Source organism: Bos javanicus, chromosome 10, assembly GCF_032452875.1.
Source record: "Bos javanicus breed banteng chromosome 10, ARS-OSU_banteng_1.0, whole genome shotgun sequence".
Taxonomy (NCBI): domain Eukaryota; kingdom Metazoa; phylum Chordata; class Mammalia; order Artiodactyla; family Bovidae; genus Bos; species Bos javanicus.
This window is the reverse complement of record NC_083877.1, coordinates 36,260,330-36,281,982: the sequence shown is the minus strand read 5'-3', so window position 1 is coordinate 36,281,982 and position 21,653 is coordinate 36,260,330. Positions and strand designations below refer to the sequence as shown.

At 38.5% G+C, this 21,653-nt stretch overlaps 1 protein-coding gene across 4 annotated transcripts in view; it reads left to right on the top strand.

The window, feature by feature from the left end:
• The first annotated feature begins 315 nt into the window (after window positions 1–315).
• INO80 (INO80 complex ATPase subunit) overlaps window positions 316–21,653 on the top strand; it is a 123,241-nt gene continuing 101,903 nt past the window's right edge. For all 4 annotated transcript variants that reach the window (XM_061430809.1, XM_061430808.1, XM_061430806.1 and 1 more), the window contains exon 1: window positions 316–627. The gene's annotated coding sequence lies outside the window, so the exon portion shown is untranslated. The remainder of the gene's footprint in view (window positions 628–21,653) is intronic.

Here is a 21,653-nt window from a genome sequence, read left to right as displayed (position 1 = left end):
ATCAGAGAGGTCTCGCGACATTTGCTCCCGCGAGATCTGCTTGCTCACTCTAGCGATGACATCCTCCTCCTCCTCCCCGCCGCCTTTCGGCAATCTTCGCCAGTCCCAGCCCCAACCAATCTGCCCTCAGATGGCATGGATCAGGGTCTTCCCCTGAACCCCGGTCCGCGCGGGGCGTCAGGCGGCAGCGGCGGGGTGCGAGCTGCACGAGGCCGACGGCAGCGGCACTGCGGACGGCCACGGGCTGGCGACGAGCAGTGAGCGTGGGCGGGGCGGGGGTAAGCCCACTGAGTAGCGGCTCGATTGTTCTGGCCTGGCTATGGCGCCTCTCCTCCCCCCCGCCATGGCTCCCCGTGTCCCTGCTCCGCTCCTCTCAGTGAGTGAAAGTGGCCGCCGCCGCCGCCGGCCCAGCGCCCGCAGCCGCCTCAGCGCCGCCGCCATCTTGGGGTCCCAGGAGCCGCCGAAGGAGCGAGCTAGGAGCGTCCACGCCCAACGCAGTCACCGTCCCACGGCCTCAGAGAGCGAACCGCGGCTCCACCGTCGGCGGGGCGACCCCCCCCTCCGGACCCCGCCCGCACCCCGCCCCCCCTCCGCCGCCGCCGCGGCGGCGGGGCCCGGCGGCCCGAGGTGAGGCGACTAGACGTGGGCGGACGAACGGAGGGGGGGTTGTGTAGGCCCCGTTGCGCCCCTCTCTGTGGGCGACGACTGGGCCTCGTCTTAAAGGGGCCGTCGCCCCCGGCCCTGGGATTTGTTGGGGTTAGTAGGGAGGATGGGTGTGGACACTCCTCGCAGGGTTGGGACCTCAGGGATCTGGGCCTTGTTCTTACTCTCTCCTACCTCTGGAGACCCGGGGTCACGCGGTGACCTCGGCCAGCCTAGAAAGCCCGTGGGGTGCCCACACGTGAGGAGTGTGTTAGACCAGGTGCACGTGGGACCCGGTGGGGCGGTGTCGGCTAACACGTGTGTGGGTTTGGGGGTGGGGTGGGGCAGGGCGGGGGCTGGTTGGGCCCGAGTGGGAACCCGGTGTGGACTGCTGTATTTGTCCTTTTAAACAAATGAGCTCTAAGGGCTTGATAGTGTGTCAGTTTATGCGAGCGAGTTGGGATCTGGGTGAATGGTCCATTTTGCTTGTTGGTGTTGGGTGGGTGCAGCCTAACACGTGCGCACACTTAGGAGTGTGTAGGTGTCACCCCTTCTAGGCTTTTTGGCCTTTGTAGGGCGTCTAGGCAAGTGTCATCCAATTTGACGTTCCTTCTTGAGGTCGCTGTTGAAAACTACTACTTCCGTAATCAGCGAGGGTGGAAGCCCCCTACAGTTTAGGAGTGAGAGGTTCTAAGAAGGCACTCACTATTTTAATGGAAGAAGAAATGAGGTGGTTGACTTTGCTAACATTTTAGGTAACCAGCTTACTTTTCCAGTCAATGACTTTCATGATTTCCTTTCCCAAAGGGAATTTTCATTGTGGTTTACAAGTGGCGGCTTTTTGTAATTCATTTTTAAAGTAACACCTTTACTGAGATATAATTCACATACCAAAAAGCTCCGCCTTTTAAAGTGTACAATTCCATGATTTTTAGCATACGAATTGAGTTGTATAGCTAGCACAGTGCACTATTAACTGATCACTCCAAAAAGAAGCCCCCTTAGCAGTTACTCCCTTCTCCTCTTCACCCAACCCCTAGCAATCACTAATCTCTTTTCTGTTTTTGTAGATTTGCCTACTCTGGATATTTCATATAAACAGAATCATACAATATGTGTCCTTTTGTGGGTATCTTCTTTCACTTAACCATGTTTTCAAGGCTCTTTCATGTTGTAGCATGTATCAGGACTTTGTTTCTTTTTGTTGCCAATTAGTGTTCCAATTCTGGTTGTGTTTTATTCTTGAAATTCTCAAGCTTTTCCTATAAAACATTTATTTGGTTATTATGCATGGTAAAAGTCACATACTTAACTAGATTCTAAAATAAATTTGTATTTTTGAGAGTTAAATTCCATTGTTTTAGTTTTCTATGTTTTCCTCTACAATTTGTTTCAGAAGAATACGAATCAATTTTTAAAGGTCTGTGTTTTTTAATAGGAAAAAAACTAATGTAAGGAGCACAAATATGATTAGAAATTTTATGACTAATAAAAACATTTTGAGTACATCAAGGTACAAATGTGATTCAGGCTCAGCTACAGACCTAAAGCTGTGATGTTATAATTTCACTTCGTGAAAGTTTGTCATGGTACTACCAAGGGAAGGTATCGTTAAACAGTTTTTGACTGCCGTTAACTTGTGTAGACGTAGGACGAGGGAAGGACTAATAGGCATCTTTTCTGCCCACAAGGTTAAAACTGGCTTGGGGATTTAACATGTTAACATAAAGTTCACACAAAATACAAATGCTGGGATGCATTGAGTTTTAGAGTGGATAAGATTTGGATAAGATTGGTAGGAATTGGGTAAGATTAATAGGAAACTTTGAATTTGTGTAGGAAAATAAGTGAAATTGGTGACAGGTTTGCTTCTTAAGCACAAGGATTTTGATACACTAGGTCGTAGCCTGCAGAAGACTGAGAAGAGCATAGTCGTTAATACTTACTAAATACCTTATATGGGCACTGATCTAATCAGCAGGGCTCCTGTTCTACCTCATACCGTCGTCACCTTGGCAGTTAGGATTTCAGCATATGAGTTGGGGGAGTGAAGGGACCTAAACATTTGAACTATGGCTGTGTATTAAGTGCGAAATTTCAGTTGTAGAAGTACTGGATTCTCTTGCTAATTGTAGTACAGTAGGTTTGCTTTGAGTTGAAAAGTTGGTCACAAAGAAGTTTAATGCCTGGGTTTTGTAAGTACATAGGAGAGATTTCCATATGTGTTAGGTCAGAAGTAGGATATCAGTAATAGCCAATGTCATTGACAAATTCGATGTGAAAAAAGTCACTGGGACTAAATGCTGTCCTTTTTTTTTCTTTAAAATTTGGCATGCATCTTGTGGTATTTTAGTTCCCCAGCCAGGGACTGAACCTGAGCCTTTGGCTGTAAAAGCAGAGTCGTAACCACTGGACCGCCAGGGAATTCCCCACATTTTAAACTGACTAAAAGACAATGAATAAACTGTGTGACATGCCTTTGTAAACCTTTATTACCAGGTTTGGTAACTGTGAGATGGTGTCAGAGCAGTATCCTTACATTATTTATGTGCTTTGAACCCCTTAATAGTCTAAAGAAACCTGTGAACCCCTTCTCAGAATTTGATTTTTCAAATGTATAAAATATAGTTCACGTTTTAACAACTAGTGATTGTCCTGCTCATACTGCTGTGGTATGCTACGGGAACTACATTCAGAATAGAAGAAAATGTTAATTTCAGTTATAGGTTAGTGAAAATAAGGATGTACGTTTTTTCCCATCCAACTTCTTGGACCCTAGTTTAAAGAGCCTTTGCCTTGGAGAGTCCAACATGTAGCTAAGTCATTTGATATGCATCAAACCAGTGATTTTTTTTTTTTTTTTTTAAGAAGTAGAAGGATTGTTGGCTCAAATTTGTATTCACATGAACAGGACTTTTTAGGGGAAAAGCGAGTGATAATTTAGCTGAAGAGAAACCTTGTTGTATAATAGAAAGACATTGGTTTTGAACTTAAAAAGACTTAGGTTTGAGTCCCACTTAGCACTGAATAAGTCAATGAACTTTTTGTTTCAGTTCTCCGTATTTGTAAAACAGGTAAAATAATTTTCACTTCTGAGATTAAATGACATATCAGCTATAAGACAGCATATTAAGAAATGTTAGTTTATTTTCACCTTTGAAGAACATGTCAAAAACTTTAACATACGTTTAGTTTTGATTTGGAAGAGGAAACTTATGCAGTAGGAAAGAACATGTATGGCATATAGGGTTTTCTCAGGGTATTCATGTATAGTGTTCACCTTTTTATACTGGTACTAAAATGATTCATATTTCTTATGAATATAAACAGATAAGCTGCCTTTGGGTTTGCATGTGACAGCTACCTTTTCTGGGCAAGAAGTTAGTTAACTGAGGAGGATAAACTGGGTAAATCTTTCATTCCTTGGCATGAACAGAAAAATGGCTAGTGAACATCAATATGGTAAAAGGAATGCTAAGCCAAGTGGTCAGTTTCTCTCTGAGATTGTTGTCTGAATATTACTAGAAAGGCTGTCACCGTATTTGTCACTCCCGGAACTTCCCTGTTGGTCCAGTGGTTTCAGGCTTCATGCTTCACTGCAGGAGACATGGGTTTGATTCTTGGGGAGCTAAGATCCCAAATGTCTCCTGGTGTGTCTAATAAGTAAATAAATGTTTAAAAAAGTCACTCCTGAGAGAAGTATGAAAAATAAAATTTAGAAATGGACTGTATTTGTATTATCTTTGTAGAAAACCACAGTGCATTCACTCTTAGACTTAAATTATTACACCTCAAAGAAGAACAAATTAAGCAGGAGGGAAGTTTCCAGTATAAATAATGAAGGCTTTCATATGAAGATAAATTTGACTTCACAATGGAGTGATGAAGACTGAGGTGGACTATTATTAAATTGTTAATCTGGAAAATTAGAACTAGCTTGAAAGATGAATATTGTTAGATAGATGTATAATGAGTGGTTTGTTTATGAAACTTAATAACACAGAAAGTGGTTAAAGCTCATGAACAGACCAGACCCAATTTAAATATTCCAAAGCCAGAGACTTTTCCATCCCTAGTTCATTTCAGGTGAACAACCATTTAATGATACTTGAACCTAATGGTTTATGAAACTCCTTATTCTGTTCATTCATTCACTCAATATTTATTTATTGAACACATACTGAATGTGCTTTGATCCGCCCAAGAGTGATTTGTTGAGCGTCTGCCACACTCAGGGACTGTGGTAAGACTCTGTTGGGTATGTACAAGTGAATTAATCCAATTGTATGTATATATATTGGAGAAGGAAATGGCAACCCACTCCAGTCTTCTTGCCTGGGAAATCCTATGGACAGAGGATCCTGGTGGCCTATAGTCCATGGGGTCGCAAAATAATTGTACTTGACTTAGTTTCTGAACAACAGCATGTTTAGGTATGGAGAGTACAGAGGGGCTCTGCAAAGAGAAACAGAATTGTGCAGACTCTTAGGATGCCATTTTTTGTTTGTTGTTTAGTCAGTAAGCCATGTCTGACTCTTTTGCAACCCCATGGACTATTGTCTTCCAGGCTCCTCTGTCCCTGGGATTTCCCAAGTAAGAATACTGGAGTGGGTTGCCATTTCCTTCTCCAGAGGATCTTCTTGACCCAGGGATTGAATCCACATCTTCTGCATTGGCAGGTGGCTTCTTTACCACTAGTCACCAGGGACGCCATAGGGTGCCATGGATAAGTGTAAAAGTATAAACCTAAATGTTTCTCTTGACGTGCTGATATAAATTACTAGTACTTAGGTTTTTTGTTTGTTTTAATATAGTGAAACATTGTTTTCATTTGTTTAAAGGTCCTAATCTGCCTTGTTAACAGAAGCATTGTCATCCAGTGGCCTTGTAGTATAGCCAGACCCCTTTTAGATGCTAGAGCCAGATGACCTGGGTTCAAATTTTAGCTCTCTTATTAACTGTGTTGCCTCTGGAAAGCTGTTTAAGCCTCAGTTAATTCATCTTTTAAGATAATAGAAATACCTACTTCACTCACTCACTTGCTCACAGAGACCTACAATGGAACCTGGCAAAGGGTGCTCTCAACAAACGTTAGCTATAATTGTAAGTACCATTTTGTTTTGACAGTTTAATCTAGAGTTTTAGTTTGTAAAGTATTGAAGTCAGAAACTTTTTATTATGAATAGAAAATATCTCAAGTCTTTTTTTAGATAACAGGTAAAAATACATCAGTAAAGAAAATCATTACGATGCATTAACCTTGTGTTTATGTAATGAATACCAGTAGATAGAAATATCTTTCTATTTAAAATTATAGCTCAAAGAGATCATGTTTTACAACATGAAACTTTTTAGTTCAGGGTCTAAAATATTTCTCTCCAGGTTGTCATTCTAATGTTAGTAATAATTTGCCTTTTTTAAGAATCATTCTTAGAAAATAATAGTAAGCCAGACTCTACAGTAGGGCTTGGGAAAGGTTTTCTGTAAAGGGTCAAATAATAAATCTTAGGCTTTGCTGGTCATGCTTTCTCTGTTTCAGCTTCTTATGTCTGCTATTGTATTGTGAAAGCAGCCATAGTGAATATGTAAATGAATGAGTGGGGCTATTTTCCAGTAAAACTTTATGGGCACTGAAATTGTAATTTCATATAATTTTCATGTGTCCTGAATTTTCCCCAGTTATTTCAAAACTTAAAAACCATTCTTATCTGTCAGGATTTATAAAAATGAGTGGCAGGCTGAGTTTGACATGCAGGGCATGCCAACTCCTGTTCTAGAGTCATGGCTCTGTAACTCTTTGGCTAGGTGATCTTGTGTTAGTTAATATTAAGCCTTTAATTCCATCATTTCAATAGGGATAATACATAAAAATATTTACTTTATATGTAGAGTTGTTAGAAATAAATGGAATAATCCATGTGAAGTGCTTAGCAGCATCCCTGACACAAAGTGTTTAAATAAATGCTGTAAATTATTGTCATCTAGGTGAAACTCCCTCATTTTACACTGAGACTCTTGGGACCCTGAAAGGATAGCTGTTATTCTTAAAGTCTGTATGGCTTGTCAGTAGCATTAAACTTAAAGTTCTTGACTTCACCTTCTCTTTCTACCCAACCATGCTGCTTCCATAGAGGATTGTAATACCATTTGATTCATTTAAAATACTGCTTGATAAAATTATTCTGTTGGCTACAATAGTAGTGGATGAGTGATATTATGCATTTGCTAAACTCACAGGGCCTTTATAGCACAGAGTAAACTTCAGTATGTCCACATTAAGCGAAAATCATTTCGGAGGTTGAAGGATTCCAGGAAGGAATGCGGATTGTGAAAGGAGAATATAATAATATTATAAATGTATGAAACTGCCTTATTAAAATTAGGCTGCTGCTGCTGCTAAGTCGCTTCAGTCGTATCCAACTCTCTGCGACCCCATAGAGGGCAGCCCACCAGGCTCCCCGTCCCTGGGATTCTCCAGGCAAGAACACTGGAGTGGGTTGCCATTTCCTTCTCCAGTGCACGAAAGTGAAAAGTGAAAGTGAAGTCGCTCAGTCGTGTCCGACTCTTAGCGACCCCATGGACTGCAGCTTTCCAGGCTCCTCCGTCCATAGGATTTTCCAGGCAAGAGTACTGGAGTGGGGTGCCATTGCCTTCTCCAAAATTAGGAGGAGGGAAATGCTAACCTAAGTAACCTTGAAAAATGAGTGGACTCTTAAGGAACTGCATATGAGCACTGTAGTCTAATTGTTACAGTTGTGTTCTATGAGATTACCACTTAATTGTGATACTGAAACACAGACTACAGTTGAACAATTAAGTAAATGGATGGTGGGAGACAGACTACTTACTGTCAGAGTAAGAATTTACAGATAATCAAGGGGAGGAGGCTAGAATAATCCTTGTGGTGATGGATTAAAGTTGGAATCATCAGTATGAATCCGTGTTTAGTTTATACAGATATAGGTGGTTGCATATACAAATTTTTAGAGGCACATACATAGCATGGGTTTATATACACAGGTATATTTCTGTGCTCTGTGCAGAGAAGGTTAAAAACCTAGGAGCATACCTAGTACCCACATATTGTTTTTCTTATACCATTATGTAATAAAAGGAACTGGAGCTCCTTGGAGAAATCGCTAACTCTAGGTTTGATACAGGAAATCTGCAAGATGAGCCTGGAGCATCTTGTGCCAGAAGGTAAGGAAGTACTACAGCTTCCACCACCAGCATTCCACATTGATGAGGATATGTCAGAGGAGCACAGGGACCAACTGAAAAAGCTCCCAGTGGCCAAAATTCAACGATTTGAGCAGCAAAATAAAGCAGCATTGGATTATAACCCATAACATAAAATCAATATTTATGACTCTATATTGGTCTAAATAAATGATTGAATAAATGAATATACTGCTTGGAATACTTCATTAACATGGCTTTATGCCCTTGGAACCTCTGCTTGTTGGAGGTCGTCCTTCAGACAATATTGGAATAGTTAAATATGTGGGAGTTTGGAGTCAGACTTGTTGGATTCCAGTCCTGGCTCTGTCACTTTTGGCTGTGTGACCTTAGGGGAGACCTTAAGCTTAACTTTTTTTTTGTTTGTAAAATAAGGGTTGTAGTGTTATCTATGTCATAAAACAATTAAATATGTGAATGTATATATGAAGTACATATGCAAATAAAATGTCATCTGGTTCTCAATAGAATGTGTGTACATAGTCTTATTGCATTTGATGCAACAAAATAAAAAATTTGAATTCTCAGTTGGAATTCCTTGTGATGAAGTTCCCTGACCCCCAGGCTTCTTGAATAGTTAAAAAAGTGTTTATTGGACACCTAGTTTGGTGTAAACATACTTGCCTTGTTTATAATATCTGTGTATATTATAAAATAAAGATAATGAAAGTAATTATATTTGGTGTTAATAAAAATATCATGTCTTAAGTGCCTGGAATACAGTTGAAAGGCAAGAGCTGTTTAGTATACAGTTCACCTCATGCTTGTTTACAGATGGTTCATTGCCAGGATGAATTACCTGAACTTTGATTTCTCAGACTTCCTTTAGTGAAGACAGTTTTACACAGCTTCTCTGTTACCACCCACACTGGATACTGTGTTTACCCCAAAAATGAAAACCGACTTTTAGTATAGGAAAACTGAATAGAAAAGTCAATTTTATAATATTGGCTGTTATGAATGTCTCTTACCTTTTATTCTCAATAATAAACTCTCACCATTACTTTTGTAATAATGGACAGTTAACTATATGGAACTGATAACTAAGTTATCTCAGCTCTTTGTGAGAATCTCTATTTTTCACAAATATCTATCAAGTAAGTTAATGTTAACTTCCTTTTGATGAGAAATAAACTGAATTGCTCAAGATTTTGGGCCTGTGGATTCGGTTCTTTAATTTCCCTTTTACTGGTGCATATATTTCTCAGCTATCTCACTTCCTGAAAAAGGTAAGTGTTTTCATGAATTTAGCTGTGAAAGTTGTTAAAGTCACTAATTCTTCAGTAAGAGGAATCTTTAGCTTTGTTTTCAAATTTTTAATTTGATAAATTGTTATTAATTTAGATTGGGTTCTTTTCACCAGAAGACTTGTGAAATATACTAGGGGCCTCTAACATAGCCTAACATAAAACAGTTTTTTTTTTAATTACCATGTGAAAGGTCCACTGGCTACCTCGAAACATTTCCTCCCTTTTGGATTTTTTTGATTTAGACTCTAATTAATTCTTAATTAACAGGGATTAAATTTGTTTGACCAGATGTCATGTCTGTGGTGTATACTACAGAACTCCCTATAGGCAGTTGTGCTAGTAATTTATTTTTTATTATTTTGATAAAATGCAGTTTGTTCCCTGTCTTGATGAAGATGCTATTCTAGGAAACTGAAATGATTCTTTACCTAGAAGAAAGCAAATACATTGACGTCATCCTTGGAAACGTACTTCATTTTGGTATATATTCTGATTTTATTGAGGAAGAAAAGTAGGGAAAGGTAAACATGGATAAGCACTTTTTCTTTCTCACAATATACCTGTAAGATAAGCTAATAGAACTCTGTGGAAGGGCCATGATTTTTTAGCCAGGAGTTCTTCATTCCATTTAAAGTGCAGATGTAGGGAGTTCCCTGGCGATCCAGTGGTTAGGAGGTTAGGACTCTGCGCTTTCATCGTGGTGGCCCAAGGACTATATCCCTCGTTGAGGAACTCAGATTCTGCAAGCTGAGTATCAAGAACCATCCCCTCCCCAGTACCCCGTCCTCCAAAAAAAAAAAACAAAAAACCTATGCAGGTGTAATTTTTGTCTCTCAAACTTTGATTTGGGGAAACCCTAGGTTTGTTAAATTATTCCTATGCTCTTATAGTAGGAACTGTTCTTCAGTTGAGCAGGTGCTTTCTGGCCTTCCTCTCAGCCTATGTAGAGGGCTCTGTCAGCCTGTGCTTTTTGAGGATAAGGTTTTTCCCTCCTGTTTAGTTCAGTGTCTTCCTTAACTTTTTAGTGCATATTCAGTGGTTTGAATGGAAAGTTTAGGTTCAACTAGAATATTTAAAGAGTACCTAATGATTTATTTTCCTCTTAACTTTGCCATGTGTAGAGTGACCAAATACTGTCCAAACGTGGATACTTTTGGAAGTGAGGAGAGAATGTTGGTAATTATGTTTCAGACAACAGGCATAAAATTGAACTGTCATGGGGAGACCCACTCATAGGATCACTCTTGTCTCTTTGTTGTTTTATCATAGTAGAGTCTGTGGTAAAGAATTGGGTGGTGAAGAATTGGGGCTTTTAAGTCACTGGTAATACATCTGAGTTCTAATTCTAGCTCGGGCAAGTTATTTAACCTAACTAAAAGGATTAAATGAGCTAGTATTATTAAAGCACCTAGGACAGAAAAGCCCCTCACACTAGTGTGCTCTTATTCAGTGATAGGTCCCTTGTCCTCCTCTCATCAGGCCATGCTTCCAACTGAGGCTGACTTTGAAAGTTTTTTTTATGGTTAAGGTTATGTGAAACATTTCAGTGAACGCAGAAATGTTTTTTGGCTGAGCCATTGAGTTTCTTTTTTGTTAAAGTTGTATAATTATGATGGGCAGGAAATAAATGCCTGTAGAACCTAATTACTCTTTCAAAGCATTCATGAGAAAAAAATTTTACCCTGATTATTTTTTGTAGAATTGCTAAATGATATTTTAATAGATTTTAATAGTTTATAAGATATAAACTATATAATATTTAATAGTAATGGAAAGAAGTTGCTGGTAATCTTTATTTCAGCTAAATGGAATGATACAAAGACGTTTTATTGGTTAGGGAAAAAGTGATTTAAATGAGAATTTTATTAAATTTCTTGTCAGTATATTGTACAGATTATGTATTTTGGAATTTGGATTATTTTCCCCATATTTTTTATATTCTTCAAATTTAATCCATTTTAATTATTTGTGAATTTTTAAAAAGGAAACTAAAGAAAAGCAGTTTTTGTTGTACTTTGTGCATTAGTACAAGGCAAAGAGGGGAGTATTCAGATACTAAACTTCCACCTACTTCTGATATTGCATATGATTTCTTACTTAGTAAACAACAGATAATAAGGTAATACAGAAAGACCTAGGGTAAAGAACAGTCACAGTGTTAGCAGATCCAGCTAAGAGAACTAAGAGAAATGGGAGTTACTTAGTTGGCCCATTTAAGTATACATTAAATTGTTGCTGCCTGTAAAATATTGGAGAATTAGGGAAGATATTTTAACAGTAAGGAATACTGGTTATACAGTATACAGTAAAAGTATACAGTACTTAAGTATACTGTATATAAGTATACAGTAAATTGTTGCTGCCTGTAAAATATTGGAGAGTTAGGGAAGATATTTTAACAGTAAGGAATACTGGTTAAGCATAGCATATGTTAATGGGAACTTTTAGTATCTGTGTTACCTGGTACTGGAGAAATACAAAAAATACTTTAAGGGCAGTGGCTAGAAATTGAATCCTAATCTGAAGAGCAAAAGGGAAATTGTAATGAGGATCTTCTGGAGTAATTCTGAGTGGCCTTGGAACCCAGCAGAATCCTGGTAAGGCTTTTGTGTTAGAGGGAATTTGCACCTTTATCTGGTGTGGATATGGCAAAGAGGGCTACTGCGTCTGATTACATATAGTTTGCAGTAATACCCTTTCTCTGCAGACTGTTAATACTGTTGCAAACTGATAAAGAATGAAACCAAGCAAAGAAGGATTAACTAGTTTTTTTAAATGCAGAAGTTTTTAACTTTGATGAAGTCAGTTTATCAGTATTTTCTTTTGTAGTTAGTACTTCCTGTGTGCCCTATCTATTAAATTTTTATCTACTCCAAAATCACAAGGATATGTTCTTATGTTTTCTTTTAGAAGCTTTATCGTTTTAACTTTTTATATAAGTCTGATTTGTCTCCCACATCACTTTTGTGTATGATACGAAGTGTAGGTGTTTGACGTTCAATCTCTCCTCCATATAGATCTCCAGTTGTTCGAATACCATTTGTCAAAAAAAACCCCTTCCTTTCCCTGTTGAATTGTTTAGTGCCTTTGTCAAGAACAGTGTTACTGTGTAAGTGTGGATCTCTTCCTGAACTCTGTTCTGTATTGTTGATTTGTCTGTCCTCTGCCAATGCAGCACCATCTGATTACACTAATTTCAAGAGTTACTGAAAATTTCAGTGAACTCCCAACTTTAGCCATCTTTTCTAAACTTGTTTGGACTATTCTGCATCCTTTGTATTTCCATCGAAAGTTTAGACTGAGCTTGTCAGTCTCTTCAAAAACTGGGATTTGATTGAGAAACTATAGATGAATTAGAGAATGTACATGAAGGATGTTACAGTAATACATGTATCTGACAAAAGGATTATATCTGTGATATATCAGGGACTTATATAACTCAGTAATAAAAAGACTGAAATTTTCTGAAATGTGGTTGAAAAACTTTAACAGACATTTCACAAAGGAATTTACACAAATGGCCATTAAGCGTATGAAAAGGTACTCAACTTTATCAGTCATCAGGGATGTACAAATTAAAACCACAGATATTATAATACAAAGTGTTGACAAAGATGGGAAGCAACTAGAACTCTTACTCATTGTTGGGGGGTGGGGAGTGTAAAATAGTAGAACAACTTTGGAAAGTTGTTTGATGGTTTCTTTTAACGATAAACATATACCTACCTTTAACCTAGAAGTTCCATTCCTCAGAATTTACCCAAAGAGAAATGAAAACCCAAATATCCATCAGCAAGTGAATAGATAAATTGTGATTATATTCATTCTTGTAATGGAGTCTGATTCAGCAACAAAAAGGAATGAACTATATGTAGTAACATGGATGAATCTCAAAAACATACTCAAAAAAAAACTCAAAGAATTCAGATACAAAAGTATATATAAAGTATTTGTTATTGTTCAGTCACTCAGTTGTGTCTGACTCTTTGTGACCCCATGCAGTATGATTCCCTTTAAGTAATAAATTTCTAGTCTTATAGTGGTTCAAGGATTGTTTGGATTCAAATCCACATTCCCTATTAAAGTGGTATGAACTTGAGCAAGTTACTTAACATGTAAGCCTTTGGTTCCTTATCTGTAAGTGGGATAATAATAGTAATAATCTTTTTAAGCAAAATTATCCAGTAGGTTCTCTGTGCTAGAGGTATTATACTACTGTTAGAATTTTGTAAGAACCCTCCATATGATATTTAAATTTGTATAGTGTTGCAAATAATTTTTGGTTATTTTTAAACTTTTTTCCTGTGCAGAAATGGTACATTGTAACATTTATTGAGATATAATTTCTGGTTGATAAAAGTCACCATTTAAAATGCATATAGTTTTAGTGTATTCATTGGTTTTAATATATTCACAGAGTTGGCAATAGTCACCTCATTGTCAGAACCTTTTCATCAGCCCCCAAAGAAACCTCTGTTTATTATCAGTCATGTTCCATTCCCCACTTGTTGTTTCGTCACTAGGTAGTATCTGACTCCTTTGAGACCCCATGGACTGTATCCCAGCAGGCTCCTCTATCCATGGAAAAAGCCAGGCAAGAATACTGGAGTGGGTTGTCATTTCCTTCTCCAGGGGATCTTCCCGAGCCAGGGATTGAACTTGTGTCTCTTGTGCCTCCTACTTTGGCTGGTGGATTCTTTACCACTGAGCCAGCAGAGAAGCCCCTACTTAACTCTGTCCCAACTTCCTGTCCCACACAACCACTGATCTTTTTTTGTTTCCTGTGGAGCTGCTGTTCTGGATACTTCATAAATTAATCAAACAATATAAGGGCTTTGTTGACTGGCTTGTTTACTTAGTATAATGTTTTTAAAGTTCATCTGTGTTACAGTGTCTGTTAGTAATTATTCCAACTCTTTCTAATGCCAAATAATATTCCATTGTATGGATATACCACATTATATTTATCCATTCATCAGTTGATGGACGTTAGTGTTGTTTCCACCTTTTGGCTGTTGTCAATATTACTATGAAGATTCAAGTCTTAACTTTTTTTGCAGACATATATTTTTATTTCTCTTGGGTATACCTAGAAGTGGATTTGCTGGGACAAAGGTAAACATATGTTCAACTACTTGAAAAACTTATCAGACATTTCCTAAATGGCTGCACCATTTTACATTCCCACTAGCAGTGTACAAAGGTTCCAGTTTCTGTATATCTTTGCCAACACTTGTTACTGTCTTTTTTTTTCTATTATAATCATCCTAGTGGGTTTTATTGTGGATTTGCTTTGGATTTTCCTGGTCTCTAATGATGTTGAAGCATCTTTTCATGTACTTTTAGCCATTGAAATACCCCCTTGGGAGGAAAATTTATCCTTTTCCCACTTTTAATTAATTAAAAAAATTGTTTTTGGGATTGCCAAACAGCATGGGGGATCTTACTAGTTTCCTGACCAGGCATGGAACCTGCCTCCACTGCACTGGAAGTGCAGAGTCTTAACCGCTGGCCTGCCAGGAAAGTCCCCTTTGTCCATTTTTAATTTGAGTACCTTTTTATTACTGTGTTTTAAGAGATTTGTAAAATATTCTGGATATCAGTCAATTCCTTATCAGATATATGATTTGTAAGTATTTTCTCCTATTAGTGAATTTTCAATTTCTTGAGAGTATCCTTTAAAGCACTAAAGATGATAAGTCCCGTTGATCTGTTTTTCCTTCTGTTGCTGTTGCTATATTTGGTATATTGTCTAAGAAACTGTTACCTCATCCAAGGTCATGAAGATTTTTTCTAACATTTTCTTCTAAGAGTTTTATACTTTTAGCTCTTAAATTTAGGTTTATGATCCCTTTTGAGTTAATTTTTTGTGTGTAGTGTAAGGAAGAGTTCCAACTTCATTCTTTTGTATGTTGCTGTACAGTTGTCATTGCGCCATTCGTTCAAAAGGCTGGTCTTTCCCCACTGGATTATCTTGACACCCTTGTTGGACATCAGTTGATTCTAAATGTAAGGGTTTATTTCTGGACTCTCAGTTGTTCCATTGATCTATGTTTCTCACCTTATGTCAACACCATATATCTTAATAACTACTTCAGCTGTGTGGATAATTTTAAAATCAAAGTATGAATTCTCCAACTTTGTCATTTCAAAGATTATTTTGGCTCTCCTAGGTCCCTTACATTTCCATATGAATTTTGTTTTATTTTTTATTTACTTTTTGGCTGCACTGTGGCTTACAGGATCTTAGTTCCCTGACCAGCAATGAAACCGGGACCATAGCAGTGAAAGTGTTGAGTCCTAACCACTGGATCACCAGGGAATTCCCTGAATTTTGTAATCAGCTTGTCTATTTCTTCAAAAAAGGCAGCGTAGATTTTTGATGTGTATTGTTGAGATGTTAAATCATTTGATCACGAACTGTGGGATATTGTCATTTTTTTAGTTCTTTTAATTTCTTTCAACAGTGTCTTGCAGTTCTTTGGTTAAGTGTTTGTTCTTTTTGATGGTAATGTGAGTGGAGTTACTTTCTTAGTTTTTCTTTCAGATTGTTTGTTGCCAGTATATAAAAATATAAATGATTTTTATATATTGATCTTGTATCCTACAAGATAACTGAGCTTGCTTATTAGTTCTAATCATTTTTTAGAGCATTCCTTGGTGTTATCTACTCTATGTACAAGATCATGTCATCTGTAAATATAGTTTTACTTCTTTCTTTTCAGTCTGGGTGCCTGCCATCACTCTCTCCCTCCCTTCCTTCCTTTGCCTAATTGCCCTAGCTAGAATTTTCAGTCCACTTTTGAATAGAGGTTGTGAAAGCAGACAACCATGTCTTGTTCCTGATCTTAAGGGGGAAGCATTCTGTCTTTCACTATTAGGTATGGTGTTAGCTCTGTTTTGTGTCAGTGTCCTTTATCAGGTTGAGGGAGTGCCCCCACCCCCGCCCTTTTTTTTAAAGTTTTTTATTTTTTGGCAGCACTGTGTGGCCTGTGGAATCTTACTTCTCCAGCCAGTGATGGAACCTCTGCCCCCTGCAGTGGAAGCATGGAGTCTTAAACACGGCTGTCAGTAGTGAAGACTGTTCCTAGTTTGTTGACTCTTTTATTTGGAAATGGTGTTGGATTTTGTCAAATCATTTTTCTGTTTCTGTTGAGATGATCAAGTGGGTTTTGTGCTTTAATGAGATCTAACACATTGATTTGCAGGTATGACACCAACTTTGCATTCCTGGGATAAATTCTACTTTAGTAATAGTGTGTAATTCTTTTTATATGTTGTTGGATTCCGTGTATGATGCAGTTAACCCTTGAAAAACATGGGTTTGAACTGCATGGACTCACTTATATGTGGATTGTTTTTCAGTAACTGCATACTGCACCATCTGTGGTTGGTTGAATCCATAGATGCAGAACTGTGGATATGGAACCTTAGGTACAGAACAGCATGATATATGAGTTTTCAACTGCAAGGAGGGTTGGTGGCCCCAAATCCCCATGTTGTTCACGGGTCAGCTGTATTTTGTTGAGGATTTTATATCTACATTAAAAGGGTTATTAGTCTATATAGTCTTTCCTTGGTACCCATGGGGATTGATTCCAGGATCCCCTGCAAATACCAGAATTTGTGGAAGTTCAGGTCCCATCTATAAAATGGTATAGTCAGCCCTCCATATCCGTGGGCTCTGTATATGGGATATGGAGGGCTGACTGTACTTTTCTTGTGATGTCTTTGCCTGGTTTTAAAAATCAAGGTAATGCAGATGTCGTAGAGTTTCCTTTCTGTTATCTGGAAGAGTTTGTGAAGGATTGGTATTAATTCTACTTTAAATGTTCGGTAAAATTCACTGGTGGAGCCATTTGGCCTGAGTTTTTCTTTGTGGTTGGAAGCATTAAATTTTAGGTGATTGTATTCATCACACTTCGTTTTTTATTCATTAGCTCATACAGAAGGATCCATATCCTAAACTCTGCTGTTGCCTCATTCAGAGTTATCAGTTCAGTTCAGTTGCTCAGTCGTGTCTGACTCTTTGCAATCCCATGGACTGCAGCATGCCAGGCCTCCCTGTCCATCACCATCTCCCAGAGTTTACTCAAACTCATGTCCATCAAGTTGGTGATGCCATCCAGCCATCGCATTCTCTGTCGTCCCTTTCTCCCCCATTCAATCTTTCCCAGCATCAGGGTCTTTTCCAATGAGTCAGTTCTTCACATCAGCTGGCCAAAGTATTGGAGTTTCAGCTTCAACATCAGCCCTTCCAATGAACACTCAGGACTGATTTCCTTTAGGATGGACTGGTTGGATCTCCTTGCAGTTCAAGGGACTCTCAAGAGTCTTCTCCAACACCACAGTTCAAAAGCATCAATTCTTTGGCGCTCAGCTTTCTTTATGGTCCAACTCTCACATTCATACATGACTACTGGAAAAATCATAACCTTGACTAGATGGACCTTTGTCAACAAAGTAATGTTTCTGCTTTTTAATACGCTATCTATGTTGGTCATAACTTTCCTTCCAAGGAGTAACCATCTTTTAATTTCATGGCTGCAGTCACCGTCTGCAGTGATTTTGGAGCCCCCCAAAATAAAGTCTGCCACTGTTTCCGCTGTTTCCCCACCTATTTGCCATGAAATGAGGGGACTGGATGACATGTTCTTAGTGTTCTGAATGTTGATCTTTAAGCCAACTTTTTCATTCTCCTCTTTCACTTTCATCAAGAGGCTCTTTAGTTCTTCACTTTCTGCCATAAAGGTGATGTCATCTGCATATCTGAGGTTATTGATATTTCTCCCAGCAATCTTGATTCCAGCTTGTGCTTCATCCAGCCCAGCGTTTCTCATGATGTACTCTGCATATAAGTTAAATAAGCAGGGTGACAATATACAGCCTTGACGTACTTCCTTTTCCTATTTGGAACCAGTCTGTTCCATGTCCAGTTCTAACTGTTGCTTTCTGACCTGCATACAGATTTCTCAAGAGGCAGGTCAGGTGGTCTGGTATTCCCATCCCTTTCAGAATTTTCCACAGTTTGTGGTGATCCACACAGTCAAAGGCTTTGGCATGGTCAATAAAGCGGAAATTTCTGAAACTCTCTTGCTTTTTCGATGATCCAGCGGATGTTGGTAATTTGATCTCTGGTTCCTCTGACTTCTAAAACCAGTTTCAACATCTGGAAGTTCACGGTTCATGTATTGTTGAAGCCTGGCTTGGAGAATTTTGAGCATTACTTTACTAGCGTGTGAGATGAGTGCAACTGTGCGGTAGTTTGAGCATTCTTTGGCATTGGCTCTTCTTTGGGATTGGAATGAAAACTGACCTTTTTCAGCCTGTGGCCACTGCTGAGTTTTGCAGATTTGCTGGCATATTGAATGTAGCACCTTCACAGCATCATCTTCCAGGATTTGAAATAGCTCAACTGGAATTCCATCACCTCCACTAGCTTTGTTCATAGTGATGCTTTCTAAGGCCCACTTGACTTCACATTCCAGGAGGTCTGGCTCTAGTGAGTGATCACACCATTGTGATCATCTGGGTCATGAAGATCTTTTTGTACAGTTCTCCTGTGTATTCTTGCCACCTCTTCTTAATCTTCTGCTTCTGTTAGGTCCATACCATTTCTGTCCTTTATTGTGCCCATCTTTGCATGAAATGTTCCCTTGGTGTATCTGATTTTCTTGAAGAGATCTCTAGTCTTTCCCATTGCATTATTTTCCTCTATTTTTTGCACTGATCACTGAGGAAGGCTTTCTTACCTCTCTGCATTCAAATGGGTATATCTTTCCTTTTCCCCTTTGCTTTTCACTTCTCTTCTTTTCACAGCTCTTTGTAAGGCCTCCTCAGAGAGCAATTTTGCTTTTTTGCATTTTTTTCCCCCTTGGGGATGGTCTTGATCCCTGTCTCCTGTACAGTGTCACAAACCTCCATCCATAGTTCATCAGCACTCTATCAGATCTAGTCCCTTGAATCTACTTGTCACTTCCACTGTATAATCGTAAGGGATTTGATTTTGGTCATACCTGAATGGTTTAGTGGTTTTCCCCACTTTCTTCAATGTAAGTCTGAATTTGGCAATAAGGAGTTCGTGATCTGAGCCACAGTCAGCTCCCGGTTTTGTTTTTGCTGACTGTATAGAGCTTCTCCATCTTTGGCTGCAAAGAATGTAATCAATCTGATTTCGGTGTTAACCATCTGGTGATGTCCACGTGTAGAGTCTTCTCTTGTGTTGTTGTAATTCAGAGTGATAGATATTTGTAAGTCATGCAGATTCCTTGTTTATCATTCAACACAGTCTGACACACATAAGTTCAGGAAGTTTTTTTCCTGAACTTCCATTGCACTTTATCTGTACATCTCTTAAGTAACTTCCCATGTGTGCATTTTATTGTGGTTTTTATGTTCTAGCTTTACATTCTCTGTTAGACTAAATCTCTGAAGGAAATATCTTTTTCTACACTGAGTTCAGCAATTGAATAGCTGAATCAGTGAAATGTGACTTTATTATTCATGTGAAAATAACATCTCCATTCTTTTTTGGTCTGTTTATATCTTTAAAAATATTACAAAGCTTATTTATTTGGCCTGATCCTGCTATTTGTGCCATAGCCCTGCAGATTATTAATGTAGCCTGTGGCTCTGGACTCAGTAAATCACATTCAGTCATAATAGGTTTGGGTTACAGATTGCCTGAGTTATGGAGGAGTGCAGGTGGGAAATCCAGTTGTTCTGTTACCTTAATATTTGGCCTTTTAGAGCTTTAGCCTATAACCTGCTATAGACTGTCTTCAGTCCTTAAAATGCTTTAAAGCTATAGTTTTCACAAGAGCTGTACTTTAATTCAGACTTTTCTGTACTAATATAAATAAATTTAGGAATTATTTCTCTTTAAAAATTTATTTATTTTTAGCTGGAGGAGGATTGCTTTATAGTATTGTGTTGGTTTCTGCCATATATCAACATGAATCAGCCATAGGTATATGTATTTTCCCCTCCCTCTTGAACCTCCCTCCCACCAGGAATTACTTCTTAAAGGCAGTTACGATTTAACTGTCTTTAGGTATCTGACTAAGTCAGTGATTCTCAATCTGGTCTTCTCTTAAATATTTTGATGAGTGATTTTGCCATAAAATGGTCAAATAAATTGAGAATTCCTCTTGGAAAGAGACTAAGCACATTAGCATATTGGAAATGTGAAGAATCTTAAGTCTGACTTTAATGCTTTAATATTTTTAATGAAATTGAAAGTCGCTCATTCGTGTCCCGACTCTTTGTGACCCCATGGACTACACAAGCCATGGAATTCTCCAGGCCAGAATACTGGAGTGGGCAGCCGTTCCCTTCTCCAGGGGATCTTCCCAACTCAGAGATTGAACCCAGGTCTTCCACATTGTAGGTGGATTCTTTACCAGCTGAGCCACCAGGGAAGCCCAGGAATGCTGGAGTGGGTTGCCTATCCCTTCTCCAGAAGATCTTCCTGACCCAGGAATTGAACCGGGGTCTTCTGCATTGCAGGCGGATTCTTTACCAGCTGAGCTACCAGGGAAACCCAATATTTTTAATGTCCATGGTCATTTATTAATATCGAGCTAGCACTCAGAGAAGTAAACTTTGGGAAATGGTTCTCTAAATGACTGGTGTGAAACTAACTTGGGGCAGTATTTATAAAGAGAAATTGGGGGGGGGGAGTTATGGAAAATCTAAATGTTTAGGTCTTATGAAAAATACTTTATAGCCAGAATTGTAATTGTAGTATTTTATGAGCTAATTGTGATATAGCATGTTATTATCATTGCTGTTAAGAAATAAAGATTAGAACTCACCCCTTTCCCTTAAAAAAACAAAATTAAAATTAAACTAAAAACTGTTTCTTGGGTTAGGCTACCATTGAACAGAGCCTGTTAGCTCACCCCTATTCAGAAATAGGATGGCTTTCCCTGTTGGGTCTTTCATTTGGGGGAGGATGGAAATTCTCAGCTAAGAATTGGCAGTTGGTGCAGGTGTCCTTCAGCTTCTTGTCTAGAAGTAATGCCTTGATCTCTTCTATCCCCATATTTATCTCAGCTTGCCTGGGAGACAAATTTTATGGGGGAGTCCCTGAAAGATATTCATTCAGTTCATGCATTGTCCTGTTGTTCAACGGATAATAAATGGTTGAATCCATTCTGCTTAGGTTTCTGTTACCTGACTTTTGTTATCTTTTGATTTGTCTTATTTAAACTTTTATCCGCAAGTCTTTTGTCCAGGATGGACGTGGAGGACTATGGTCATTGACTACAGATTGTCTTTATATAGAAAGTAACATTAGAACTAGAGTTTTGTAGCCTTGACATTTAAGACTGTGTTTTGAAAAGCAAATTAATATGGTCATTTTTAAATATCAGAGCCAAATAGATTCATTAGATAGGGATTCTTTGCCCAAATAGTTTAGCAAGTTTATTTAGTAAGAGAGCTAAGGCATGCATGTGTATGTACAGTTAGTCAAGTATAAGATCATGTAAGTGCCATCCTTTCTGTAAATAACCATAT